We start from the raw sequence: 12,771 nt of genomic DNA, 5'->3' as shown, positions 1-12,771 counted from the left end.
GTAAATCTGACAATATGATAAAAACCACTGAATATTATCAGCAGCATCCTGTTTGGCAAAATAAAAACACTATTGCGTTGACAGTTCTAATTTATGTATCTGATATATTATTCAACAAGAAAACAGAGGAGGATGAGAGAGTAAATGCCTGATGTTTAAACTTAGAACACAACACACATTCCCTGTACTAAGCCTTTTACCAAAATCCTTTCCAGAAATGCAGCCCTTTAGAACCCTATCTCACATCGCATCTTCTCAGCAGATGTTAAAGTTGAACATCAATCAAGTTCACCAATGTAGGAGACTACAACGCCCCTTACAATATGAAATACACATATACAGTTAAAAAGCATATGTCTTCATTAGTCCAAAAGTGAAATGGTATTGTTGTTTGTTTGTTATAGACCAATATAAAGAGTTGGACATTAATAAACCTCCAAGCTGTCTTTGAGATTTGTTAAACGAACAATTGGTACTGGCACTCCGATTCCGGAAAAACAAAGATTTGTTATATTTAATTTTGATTCTTCGAATGATTGACAGGCCGTAAGAGAGACAGTCTACTTCACCTGCGTACCTGCAAATTGCTGATAATAGATATGAACGTCGCTCAATTTCATTTCCTTCCCTGCCGCCACACCATAAATCTACGTCTCGTGAATAAGAAATTCAAGATTATCTTGTCTCATTGTAGAGAGCGCAGACGGTTAGATCAATAGGTTGTCCAGAGAGCTCGGGGTTTCATATTCTGTCATTGATATTGTGTTGTCTAAGTCACAAAGTATGTCTCCAAAATAGAATATCAGGTAACAGCGGCGGTAACATTGTGAAAAAAGAGATGATTGAAAGACTGCACTATAATCTCAGCAGAAGAATTTGCTTTCGATCAACCCTGTCCAAGGAGAAAGAGCTTTATTTCCGTTGGGTTTTGCATTACGGAAACCTGAAATAAGTGATTTCTTGTGCATCCTTCTGATTCGAAACAAATTTAGCTATAATATTAAACTTCTTTGGTAAACCCTTATTTGCATTTTCAAAAAATGGAGGGGACCGTAAGCAGTCTAGAGTGAAGCAAGAAATTGCGAATGAGCTGAATCCACGACCCGGTCACGATTTCATGCCGAAACTGCTTCATAGCAGGAGTGGTTGTATGGTAAGTAGCTTGCTTACCAACCACATGGTTCCGGGTTCAGTCCCACTGCGTGGCACCTTGGGCAAGTGTCTTCTACTATAGCCTCGGGCTGACCAAAGCCTTGTGAGTGGATTTGGTAGACGGAAACTGAAAGAAGCCCGTCGTATATATGTATATCTATATATATGCGTGTGTGTGTGTTTGTGTATCTGTGTTTGTCCCCCCAACATCGCTTGACAACCGATGCTGGTCTGTTTATGTCCCCGTCACTTAGCGGTTCGGCAAAAGAGACCGATAGAATAAGTACTGGGCTTACAAAAGTATAAGTCCCGGGGTCGAGCTGCTCGATTAAAGGCGGTGCTCCAGCATGGCCGCAGTCAAATGACTGAAACAAGTAAAAGAGTAAAAAGAGTATATAATTGCACGCTGCTAATGTCTTTCCGAACGACACAGTCTCGTTTTCCTCCTCGCATATGTAAGATTTGGAGCAAATATAAAGAAATCATTGGTAACAGGTCGTAAAAGAAAATAGCACAGGACTTCCCCCTGGTTCGAATCCGGATACTGCTATCCCATTTGCAACTTTGTTAGTCGAGTAAATAGAAACCAGTGACCGAATTGAATGTAAGCAGCAACATCCTGCCAAACGGCAGAAACACACGAACTGTCAAAAAATATATATATAAAAAGAAGAGAAAAGAAAAAAAACAACCCATGTTTGCTGGTTTAATTGTAGTAGATTGCAGAACTCAACTTCAATCACGGAAATCAAGTGTGACTTTTAAATAGTACGTTTGCGCTCTCTCTCTCTCTGTCTCTCTCTCTCCCTCTGTCTCTGTCTCTCACTCTGAAATATTTTGGTGTTTCACTGTCCTAAATTCTTACAAACATTCTATTCCTCTCTCTTTGTATGTTTCTCATCTATATTAATTGCCTCACAAACTCTCACTCCAATATTTTCAATACAGAATAATATAGCAAAATCTTTAAAAACACACGCGTTTGTGTATGAGCCTATATGTACATCTGCCTAAATTACACACACACACACACACATTCTATCATCGTTACAATCTGTGTTTGAATGGGAGGATATGTATGTATATATGCGTGCACACATGTATATGCAAATAGCTATGCATACCTTTTTTTTATGTCACCTCGAATATCTTTGTATATAAACTCGCGTATATATCTCCATGCATTTGTGCGATTTCACTGTATGTATGTATTTGCAATATGTATGTCTTTGTGCATATGTCTCTACATACTCAAAGTCTGTGATCGCACGAAGCCCGACGCGGCTTCACACCATTTTTCATCTGGCGTAGCCTGCTGATTATTAAAAAGCCTGGCTGTTAACAAACCATCTGGCGAGACCAAAACCGAGGGGAAGCAACATCCGAATTGCTTTAAACCATATGCATCCTCCTGAAAATCACCAATTTATGATCACAAGAGCAGGCTAGAAGGAGGTTCGTGTCATCTCTGAAGGAAAAGGAAATATAGCTTTACGCACACGTATTTATATCTGCAAGTCTATTTCACCTCGGTGTACGTATGTGAGTGGGTGCGCGTGTAGCATGTATTTGTTTGTACAGCCCGTTTACAAGGGTTCAAAATGAGCGTGTGTGTGTATGTGTGTGTGTATGTGTGTGTGTGTGTGTGTTCAAGAATATGCCGTTATGTCTCGCTAAGAATCTACGTCTGTATGTGTATGTGCGTGCGTACGCGGCAGTGCGTGCATCGTGCGAGAGTATGTTTTTCTTGAGGAATATTACTATCGGGCCATGTGAAAATAATAGTTCTTGGTGATGTCTGTGATGGTGGTGGTGGTTGCTATGATGGCGGCGAAGGAGGAGTAGAGGATTTCAGTAGTGACAGCGACGGTAGGGTCGTGGTGGTGGCTATGAAGGTGGGGGAGACGTGTTGATGCTATATGATGGGGGTTACGGTAGTGTTGATATAGTAGGCGATGTCGGCGGTGCAGACAACAGCGGTGAGGATTGTCGATGGATGGATGGATTAGAGACATGGAGGAATACGAAAGCAACTTCGGGGTGGTGAGTAAGAAGTTTTAATTGACCTCAGTGTTCAATTTTATCGAACTCCGAAAGGATGAAAGGCAAAGTCGACCTCGATAGATTTTGAACTCAGAACGCAAAGACGGACGAAATGCCGCCAAGCATTTTGTCCGGCGTACTAAAGATTCTTTTCTATTCTTGGTACAAGGCCCGAAATTTTGGGGGAGGGGCCAATCGATTGGATCGACCCCAGTATGCAACTGGTACTTAATTTATCGACCCCGAAAGGATGAAAGGCAAAGTCGCCCTCTGCGGAATTTGAACTCAGAACATAAAGACAGACGAAATACCTCTTTCTTTACTATCCACAAGGGGCTAAACACAGAGAGGACAAACAAGGACATACAAATGGATTAGGTCGATTATATAGACCCAAGTGCGTAACTGGTACTTAATTTATCGACCTCGAAAGGATGAAAGGCAAAGTCGACCTTGGCGGTATTTTAACTCAGAACGTAACGGCGGACGAAATAGGGCTTCGCATTTCGTCCGGTGTGCTAACGTTTCTGAATAAAATAATGATTAGTCACAAAACCATTTTTTTTTAACCAAGACTGTTTTATCTTTCTTTGGTTTTCATTGAGAAATATCCTGTCGAAAAGGTTTGTTGTAGCGGGTTTTGTCCAAAGGATTCTTTCCAGGGAAGAGTGTAAAAAATATGGAATAACAAGAGCGAGCGACACTGGACGCTTACACGCTTCTCGACATCGTTTTCGGGGTGAGAAGCTGGATGGAAAATTCGCCGAGAATTCATTAATTAAAATTTATTTTCCCCGTAATAATTCACTTATCGCAGTATTTCAATATCTAACAGCATCCTAATATCTAACCAAACACAGAACCAAAGAATGAGCCTGGTCCAATTCACACCATTTGCAATCAGTAACGTTTATAGAAACAGACAAATGTTGGTACTTTTCTTTTTACTTAGTAACATTTATACCCGAGTAAGAGGTTCAACATGATAGCAATGTGTGTGTGTGGCGGTAGTAAATAAACGAAAAATGTCGCATTCAACTCATCTAATTGGAAGCGTAATAACAAACTGACTCAACTGCCATTATTCAAAGTTTCGTAGGCGCTGATATTCGTCTCCATCTTCAGACTCACAACGGATTTTCATACTGATTACGTAAATAAACCTTAACTGAAAAGGCATTGGGTGACCGGAAGGCAGAGAACACGCCTCTTGCCCAGAGTGGAAAGCAGGATCGGGCGTACCCAAAGCCACTTGGTTGAAAATCACACCTGGTTAAAATCAACGGTACAGATGTCTTTAGTCGTATAGCCGAGATAGTTAAGAATCAATAAAAGTACTCGATACAATGGAAGAGAGAGCATCTAATTATATATCTCAATGAATAATTGCAAATTGCAAGATGTTTTTTTTTTTTCTAGGACACAGGAATATTTGCTTCTTGTGTCATAATTGAAAAGGAACGAATTTAAAAGATAATCACAGGCTGGCGGGGGTACGTGTGTTTGTATGTGCTTGCATGTCAATACACACAAACACACACAAATATTTACTTATATTCTATAACACGGCCAGATGTTTCGACCCGCGTTTCAAGCGTTTTACTGACTTAGCTTTATTGTGGATAAAACAATAACTGGGCCAAAATTTCACTCACTCTCTCTCTCTCTCTCTCTCTCTCTCTCTCTCTCTCTCTCTGTATATATATGCGTGTATGTGTGTGTGTGTGTGTGTGTGTGTGTGTGTGTGTGTGGTGTGTGTGTGTTGATGTAAAGGAACAGGAAAACATAATACCACGGTAGAGGAATTTATTTTGGTTATTTCCAATGAAACTTTCTTTGTGTACAGTTTTTTCCTCAGACAAGAAAATACTAGAGCCAGTTTGGACTGCATTACATCGATTGTGTTTGTCGAATCGCTTTATGCATAAATAATGAGAGAGAGAGAGAGAGAGAGAGTTACCCATCCGTGGATTCATCCAACATTCGCACATGTATATGCACGTGACTGGGTAGAGAGTAGATCTCTCTCTCTCTCTCTTTTCTTCTCTCTCTCTCTCTCTCTCTCACACACACACACACACACACACACACACAAACAAACACTGTGTGTGTGTATGCATGCACATGCATACACATGTATAAACACGCACACGCAACCACATACTCAAAACACAAGCACACACAAGGCGTATACACACTTTCTTTCTCTCTCTCTCTCTCACACACACACACACACACACACACACATTGGTGTAACTGAAACATTAGGTAAACATATAACTAAGTATTGATGAGGTGAATGTGTACTTCTTGGAGTACAGAATGGTGTGTGTGTGTGTGTGTGGTGTGTGTGTGTGTGTGCATGTTTTGCGTATACATGTGCGTATACATCTCATTGAGATGGAATAGATCCAAACCCTACATGCATATATGCATACACGAGCGCATACACATCATACATACATATACACATATACACATGTATATATACACACATGCAAGTATACACACATACTTACAAACATAAATTCATAAATTCATTCAAACATACATACACATGTATTGATACACACATACAAACATAGATAGATAGATAGATAGATAGATAGATAGATAGATAGATAGATAGATAGATAGATAGATAGATAGATAGATAGATAGATAGATAGATAGACAGACAGACAGATACATACATACACACATACATAATTCATACATACATACTTCGCACATGCACAAATGTATACATATACACACACAAACAGAGCCCACATATTTATACACACACACCACACACACACACACACACACACACACACACATGCTACAGTGCTTACAGATCTAAGTATGTTTTTTTCTCTCCTGCTAAGAGGAGAATTTCAATAAAATAATCCAGTTTTTACGACACTCCTTAAATTACAATAATGAATTCATGTCACTGAGAAGTTTTGGATATTTCATCAATAATAAAAAATAAAAAACAGTGGCAGCGGCAAAAGGAAGGATGAAACAAAATAAATACTTATCATCTCAAAGATAGAAAGAAGAATAAGTTAATGTTTACATTAACCGAATGGGTTAATGTTTACATTTTGACAATATTGCTTGCAAATATATAATAATTTTCCTTTTACCTGCTAAGTTCTGCTGGTTTCTCCTTTGAAAGAAATTTATCGTCTGCTGGTCAGTGTAAAAAGTTCGGTAACCCAACAACTCGAATAGCCGAGGTAGCGCAAGAATAATTCTCGTAAACTTTCATATATATGTGTATGTATGTATATACAAACACATCGTTTTCTGTACATACAAACACACATACAGATTATATATATATATATATATATATGTATATATGTATATATATATATATATAGTGATGTTTGTGAAAATGTGTGAAATAATTTTATATCTATTTCTCCTATATATATATATATATATATTTATATACTGCACAATATCGATAATGCCAAGCAATAAAATGCAATGTTTTCGGTTTGAAGAACTGGTGAGAAATAAATCAAAAGCGAAGGAGGAAAAAAAACACGAGTATTTCCTTTTTTGTTTGTTATTTTTTCTGTATTTTTTCTCTTTTGTTTGTATGTTACCCCCTCCTTCCTACTCTTCCTGCAGATGTCGGACAAATAACGTCTACGAAACAAACAGTTGATATAGTATTTATCCGCGTGAACTGATTCGACTAAAGTGAGAAAAATAGTTCGTCCGAGAAAAATTTCATAAGACGGAACAAATGTACTTTCGGACACCGGGATGAGAGGATCTTCTCAAAATTCAAGGCTGCTGATTTCCTTTCTTCCTTCCTTCCTTTTTTCTTCTTTCTTTCTTTAGGTGTTGGAAGCCAATATTAATTACAGGCCCTTTCTTGGCCCTCAGTGCCCCAGATTATGTACCGGCTGAAGCAACCCTTTCATTATGTGTGTGTGTGTGGTGCGCGCGCGTGAGTACACTGGAACTATCTGAGCTCTACGTTTGTATTGAATACTCTTCCAGATTTTTACCCAACAAACAAACACACACACACACACACACACACACACACACACACACACACACACACACACACACACACACACACACACACACACACAAGGCGGCGAAGCTGGCAGAATCGTTAGCACGCCGGTTGAAATGATTAGCGGCATTTTGTTTATCTCCACGTTCTAAGTTCAAATTCCGCAGAGGTCGACTTTGCCTTTCATCCTTTCGGGTTCGATAAATTAAGTACCGGTGAAACACTGGGGTCGATGTAATCAAATAGTCCCGTCCCCAAAAAATTTCAGGCTGTGTGCCTATAGTAGAAAGGATTCTTCTTCTTCTTATTATTATTATTCTTATTCTTATTATTATTATTAAGACAGCGAGAAGACAGAACCGTTAGCACGCTAGGCAAACTGCTCAGCGGCATTTCGTCTGTCCTTCCGTTCTGAGTTCGAATTCTGCCCAGGTTGACTTTGCCTTTCATCCTTTTGGGGGCGATGTAATCGAGTAGCCCCTTCCCCCAAAAATCTTAAGGCCTTGTGTCTATAGTAAAAAGAATTATTATTATTATTATTATTATTATTATTATTATTATTGCTGTTGTTGTTGTTGTTGTTATTATTATTATCGTTGTTGTTGCTTTTCCTTATATTTAATAATTGCTTTAAAAAAGAATTTCGTTTGCGTATTATTCTGTGTACCTAACAGAAGTACACTACTATCTGTTTGCACACACACATATATATGTTTACATATCCATATGTAAATGTTGTATTAATACATACATATGTGCCTATGTATATACCTCCATGACTGTTGTTGACATCAGGTATCCGAATATTGTGACCCGGCTTTAAACAGCATCCTACAAGATGTCTACTCGAATATAAAATTATTACACATATATGTACCTCTGTGTGTGAGTGTGCACATACACACACTTCTACATTTATGTGTTTATGTCTACATATCATATCGTTATATATATAAGATGCGGATGGAAATTCATAGCCTTTGAATTTCGTCCACAATTTATAATCGTTATTATATTTATCCTAAGCTGAAAGGAGTTCCACCTGCATAACCATTCCATCGGATTATACGAAGAGATGAGACTGACAGGCTTTTAAGATCGCATTCTGAGACATTCGTCCAAAACAAATTAAACGGATGTATATAACTTTGGGGGAGGGGGGGATATATCTAAGCATATATATTTTGGAATTTATCAGGAACAGACTAAAGCTACTCCTCTCATTTGTAATCTTTTTTCATGCAAATCCTGCCATGTCTTACCAGAGCTTTAATATGGGACATTTTGTATTCACACTAAACAATTATTTGGCACGTCTTAAGAACTTGGCCCGTTACTGATTTCTTGGCAATATTCCAAGTATCTTTTGAACCCATGTCTAAGAGGAGTTTGAAACTAAGCAGAAAGAAGTGTGGCAGCAATACCTAAAGAAAAATACCAAATAAAATCAACTCCAATCGCCAGACATTGAAGTTGACGGACTTTGTCAAACAATGGATTGGTTTGGAATACCTTCCTATTTCCACTATAAATATTAAGCAAATACAAAACGTAAAGTTCCGGATCAGATACTGCAAAGCATTAGTTTCCAGACGTTCTCACAATTCTAACAGCCATGTCACTTCGGTTTCTAAATTAGGCACAAAGCCAGCAATTCGGGGTGGGGGCGGTGTTTACTTCATGCCATCGACATGTTGACGTATATTTAGTTTTGCCGATCCTTGTGTGATAAATGGTGGCATTTCAAGAGAAAATGTAAAGGGCCGAACAAATACTGTCGTTTCTTATATTCGACACTCTGACAAATCTGGGTTAATGTGTAATAATAAAAATAAAATAGGGTAACCATGTCCGATAAGAAGGAACTTGTGAATCTAATTGTTCAACTCATCAAGAAACTACACCGAACCGTAACTTTAGAAAATAAAATACGAATCATTCAGAAGGTAAGGATCGTTTTACGGTTTGTGGGTCTGTGAATATGCTTCCGTCGGCTGCAATGACGACCGTGAAGTATGCAAAAAATAAATGAAAAATTAAATACAGCAAGCTACAAGAGCAAGTGCGGGCAAGTGATTTGTTCTGGTGATAAGCTACTGAAACAAGTAGAAAAGTTATTAACTTTTGTGATTGGACAAACAGCATTCATTAAACCAAGACGCCATTAGAAAACAGCAACAAAACAGTCCTGCAAAAATTGCACTGTCATCTTTGGCTCTGAATCACGTGATTGTTCGTAATTCAAGCAGTATTTTATTTATTATGTTATATGTAATTTAAAGAATATTGTACTTATTAATAAAAAAAAAACTTGTGTTTACATGCTTTTATTTTAAAGAAAAAAAATATAATTTTTTAACACCTTTCACTCCATAATGAACTGATGTGCCGAATTCGTTCGTATCACTTCCTCTAGTAAGACGTTTCTGGCATAAAATCAAAGCAGCTATATATATATATATATATATATATATGTATGTATGTGTATATATATATATATATATATATATATATATATATATATATATATATATATAATATATATGTATGTATGTGTGTATATATATATAATATATATATATATATATGTATGTATGTGTTATATATATATATATATAGTATATTATATATATATGGTATGTATGGTATATATATATATATATATATATATATATATATATATGTATGTGTATATATATATGTATGTATATATATATATATATATATATATGTATGTGTATATATATGTATGTATATATATATATATAGTATATATATATATATATATATGTATTGCATATATTTGTATGTTATGTATGTATATATATATATATATATATATGTATGTATGCATATATGTATGTATGTATATATATATATATATATATATATATATATATATATATATATATATATATATATATATATATATATATGTCGTGAACAACAAATGAGCAGTCACATCAACAAAGCAAGTGTTATTATTACTGAACAATCTACACACACAGTTTGCTTTAGGTTTGTGCAGAGTCTACCCGATTCTTTTAATTTTGTAAACTTGAACTGGTGCAGTGTGTCACGTGCCAGACACAAAAGGGTGCATGCAAGGAAGGTAGGCATGCAAAATTTAGACAGATCGATGATGATCTCCCTTACCGTAAATGTCTTAAAACGTGTGACGTTAATTCACGTATCAAACTTTTGTTGGTTGGTTTCACTCTTTCTGTATCACTGGAAAGAGAAAGCAGTCGCTGTGCTGAGATAAGTGAGAGAAAAAAAGGAGGTATTATAAAGAGAAGTGGATTCGTTTGATAAATAAGCGATGGATGGGTAGAGAAATAGAGACAGAGAAAGATAGCCAACAGTAGCTTGTATGGCAGGTAGTCAAGTGAGCAGACAGTGAAACACAGGGAAAAACAGAGGAAAGAATGGGAAACAAAAACATAGTGCGAGTAAATGAGGAAAAAATGAAGAGGGCCAGACACCTACAAGAGAGAGAGAGAGAGAGAGAGAGAGAGAGAGAGAGAGAGAGAGAGAGAGAGCTGAAGAAATGGAAAGAATGATAGAAAGAGAGAGGGATGTGGGATGGAAGACATTGAGAAATGAAGGAGAGAAATGGAAGCAGATTTGAGGAAATTTATAAAAAGAAAAAGTAGATGGAGAATGATCGGAGGTGGAAAGAAAGAAGACAAATTAAAAGTCATGAAAAAAGCTTGAAGTGAAAAAAAACGACATTAAAAACAAAGAATAATTAAAAGAAGACAAAAAGATATCAAGTCATTTCGATGAAAATCAAGCAGAATTAGTGGGACAAAGCTCTAGCTTTTGAATGACAGGCACAATCCACACAATGGGCTTCTGTACAGTTTCCGTCTGCACAATTTCACTCAAAACATAGGGGTGAACCCAAGGCTATAGAAAACGACATTTGCCGCCCAAGATTCCACGCGAAGAGATCGAACTCGGGACGTTATTGTTGTGAAGTAAACTTCTTAACTATTTGGCCATCTTGCGCCGATTACTTAAAGAGTAATTAAGTATAAACATATGAAACAGAGTCATATCTCTCTCTCTCTCTCTTCTTCTTCTTCTTCTTCTTCTTCTCTCTATCTCTCTCTCACACACACACACACGCAGTGTAGTAAAATTATGTACATACTCAATTCATACACACACACAATTTCATTTACATGTTCACAAGCAGCATGGAACTGTCTTGATACACACACACATACACACACACACACACACACACACAAAACCGGTCTCTTTGTCAATGACCGATTGGAATTCCGCGTAGAACTACTTAAAATCCTAAATATAAGCAAACGTATGTACGTAAATACATACAAACAAAATAACCAGACATTCAAATTCGGACATACACTAACGCATAAACTCAGAGTCACTGATTCAAACATCATTGGAACTGCTTTGACTCAGCGGTCTAATTTTGTCATTTTGATAGCGTCCGGCTCGAATTCTGCTAAGAAGGATTTAAATATATCATGAGCAAAACGTATTCATATGTATAAAACACACCCAAAATATAAACAAAAATTAACAGATTCGAGTGCCCATCTGTATAAAACAAGAATGAGTCACGATAGGAGATGCAAAAAGAATGAAAGTTGTAATAAAGCAGCAGATGAGTAAGGGTGTTAGTGTTAGTTATAGAAATGTTATCAGTTCCTTACATCAACCTCTGTCTTTCTTCTTCCTTCACTTTCTCTCTCATCTACATCCACACACACACACACAACACACACACACACACACACAAACACAAACACACACACACACACAAACACACATACACACACACATGGCTGAGGGTAAATACTCCTCGGGTGTAGTCCTGCATGCCAAATTCACATACTGTATAGTGTCACGTATGTAATATAATGAGTGAAAAGTTTTAGATTATCTTTGCAATTAGACCACAAAACTCCCTGTAGTGAAATTTAACATCTAAAATCAATTCCAATAATATCGGCCGATCGAATTTTTTTTTATTTTAAATGAAGACGAAACAATTTTGAGTGAATGATATGTTCAAAATCAACTGGTAAAAACAAAAGATGTTTCAATCTTGTTAGATATCATTGGCGAGTTGGTTCGACTTAGAAGTAACCAAATATAAATGTATGTATGTATGCATATATGTATGTATGTAAATTGTTTATGAATATAAACTAGAGAACTGATTGGCAATGCTGAAGAGGAGTGTACCACACGTTAGACATATGTACAATTCAGTCACATTCAGTTAATATAGCGAGTTACAATTTTCGATTAAGTGAGACTCTTTACGGCTAGGAAACAAAATCTCCACTCTGAACTTGGACCAACTAACATTGCCAAGTCTGGCAAAAAGTCAGAGGAACTGAAGTTATGTAGAATGTGTTCTTGAAACAGAAAAAAACTTGGCTGAAATATGCCGGTAAGTAATGTTTTTGAATTCCTGAGCACTGAGCAACACGCACCAGTCTAACTCTTGAACTTTTGGGCCGTCTTATCTTTCTCTCTCCACCCCTCCCACCCTC

At 36.9% G+C, this 12,771-nt stretch overlaps 1 protein-coding gene across 2 annotated transcripts in view; it reads right to left on the bottom strand.

Moving 5' to 3' along the window:
* The window catches only part of LOC115223468, a 196,976-nt gene that overhangs the window by 135,098 nt on the left and 49,107 nt on the right, over positions 1-12,771 (bottom strand). The window contains exon 1 of one of the 2 annotated variants that reach the window (XM_036512598.1): positions 6,330-6,482. The exons of the other annotated variant lie outside the window; for it this stretch is intronic. The gene's annotated coding sequence lies outside the window, so the exon portion shown is untranslated. Of the gene's footprint in view, positions 1-6,329; positions 6,483-12,771 lie in introns of those variants that run through there. 2 annotated transcript variants of the gene reach the window in all.

This window comes from Octopus sinensis, linkage group LG23 (assembly GCF_006345805.1).
Source record: "Octopus sinensis linkage group LG23, ASM634580v1, whole genome shotgun sequence".
Taxonomy (NCBI): domain Eukaryota; kingdom Metazoa; phylum Mollusca; class Cephalopoda; order Octopoda; family Octopodidae; genus Octopus; species Octopus sinensis.
Note: the sequence above shows the minus strand (reverse complement) of the source record. Positions and strands in the feature narration are given on the sequence as shown.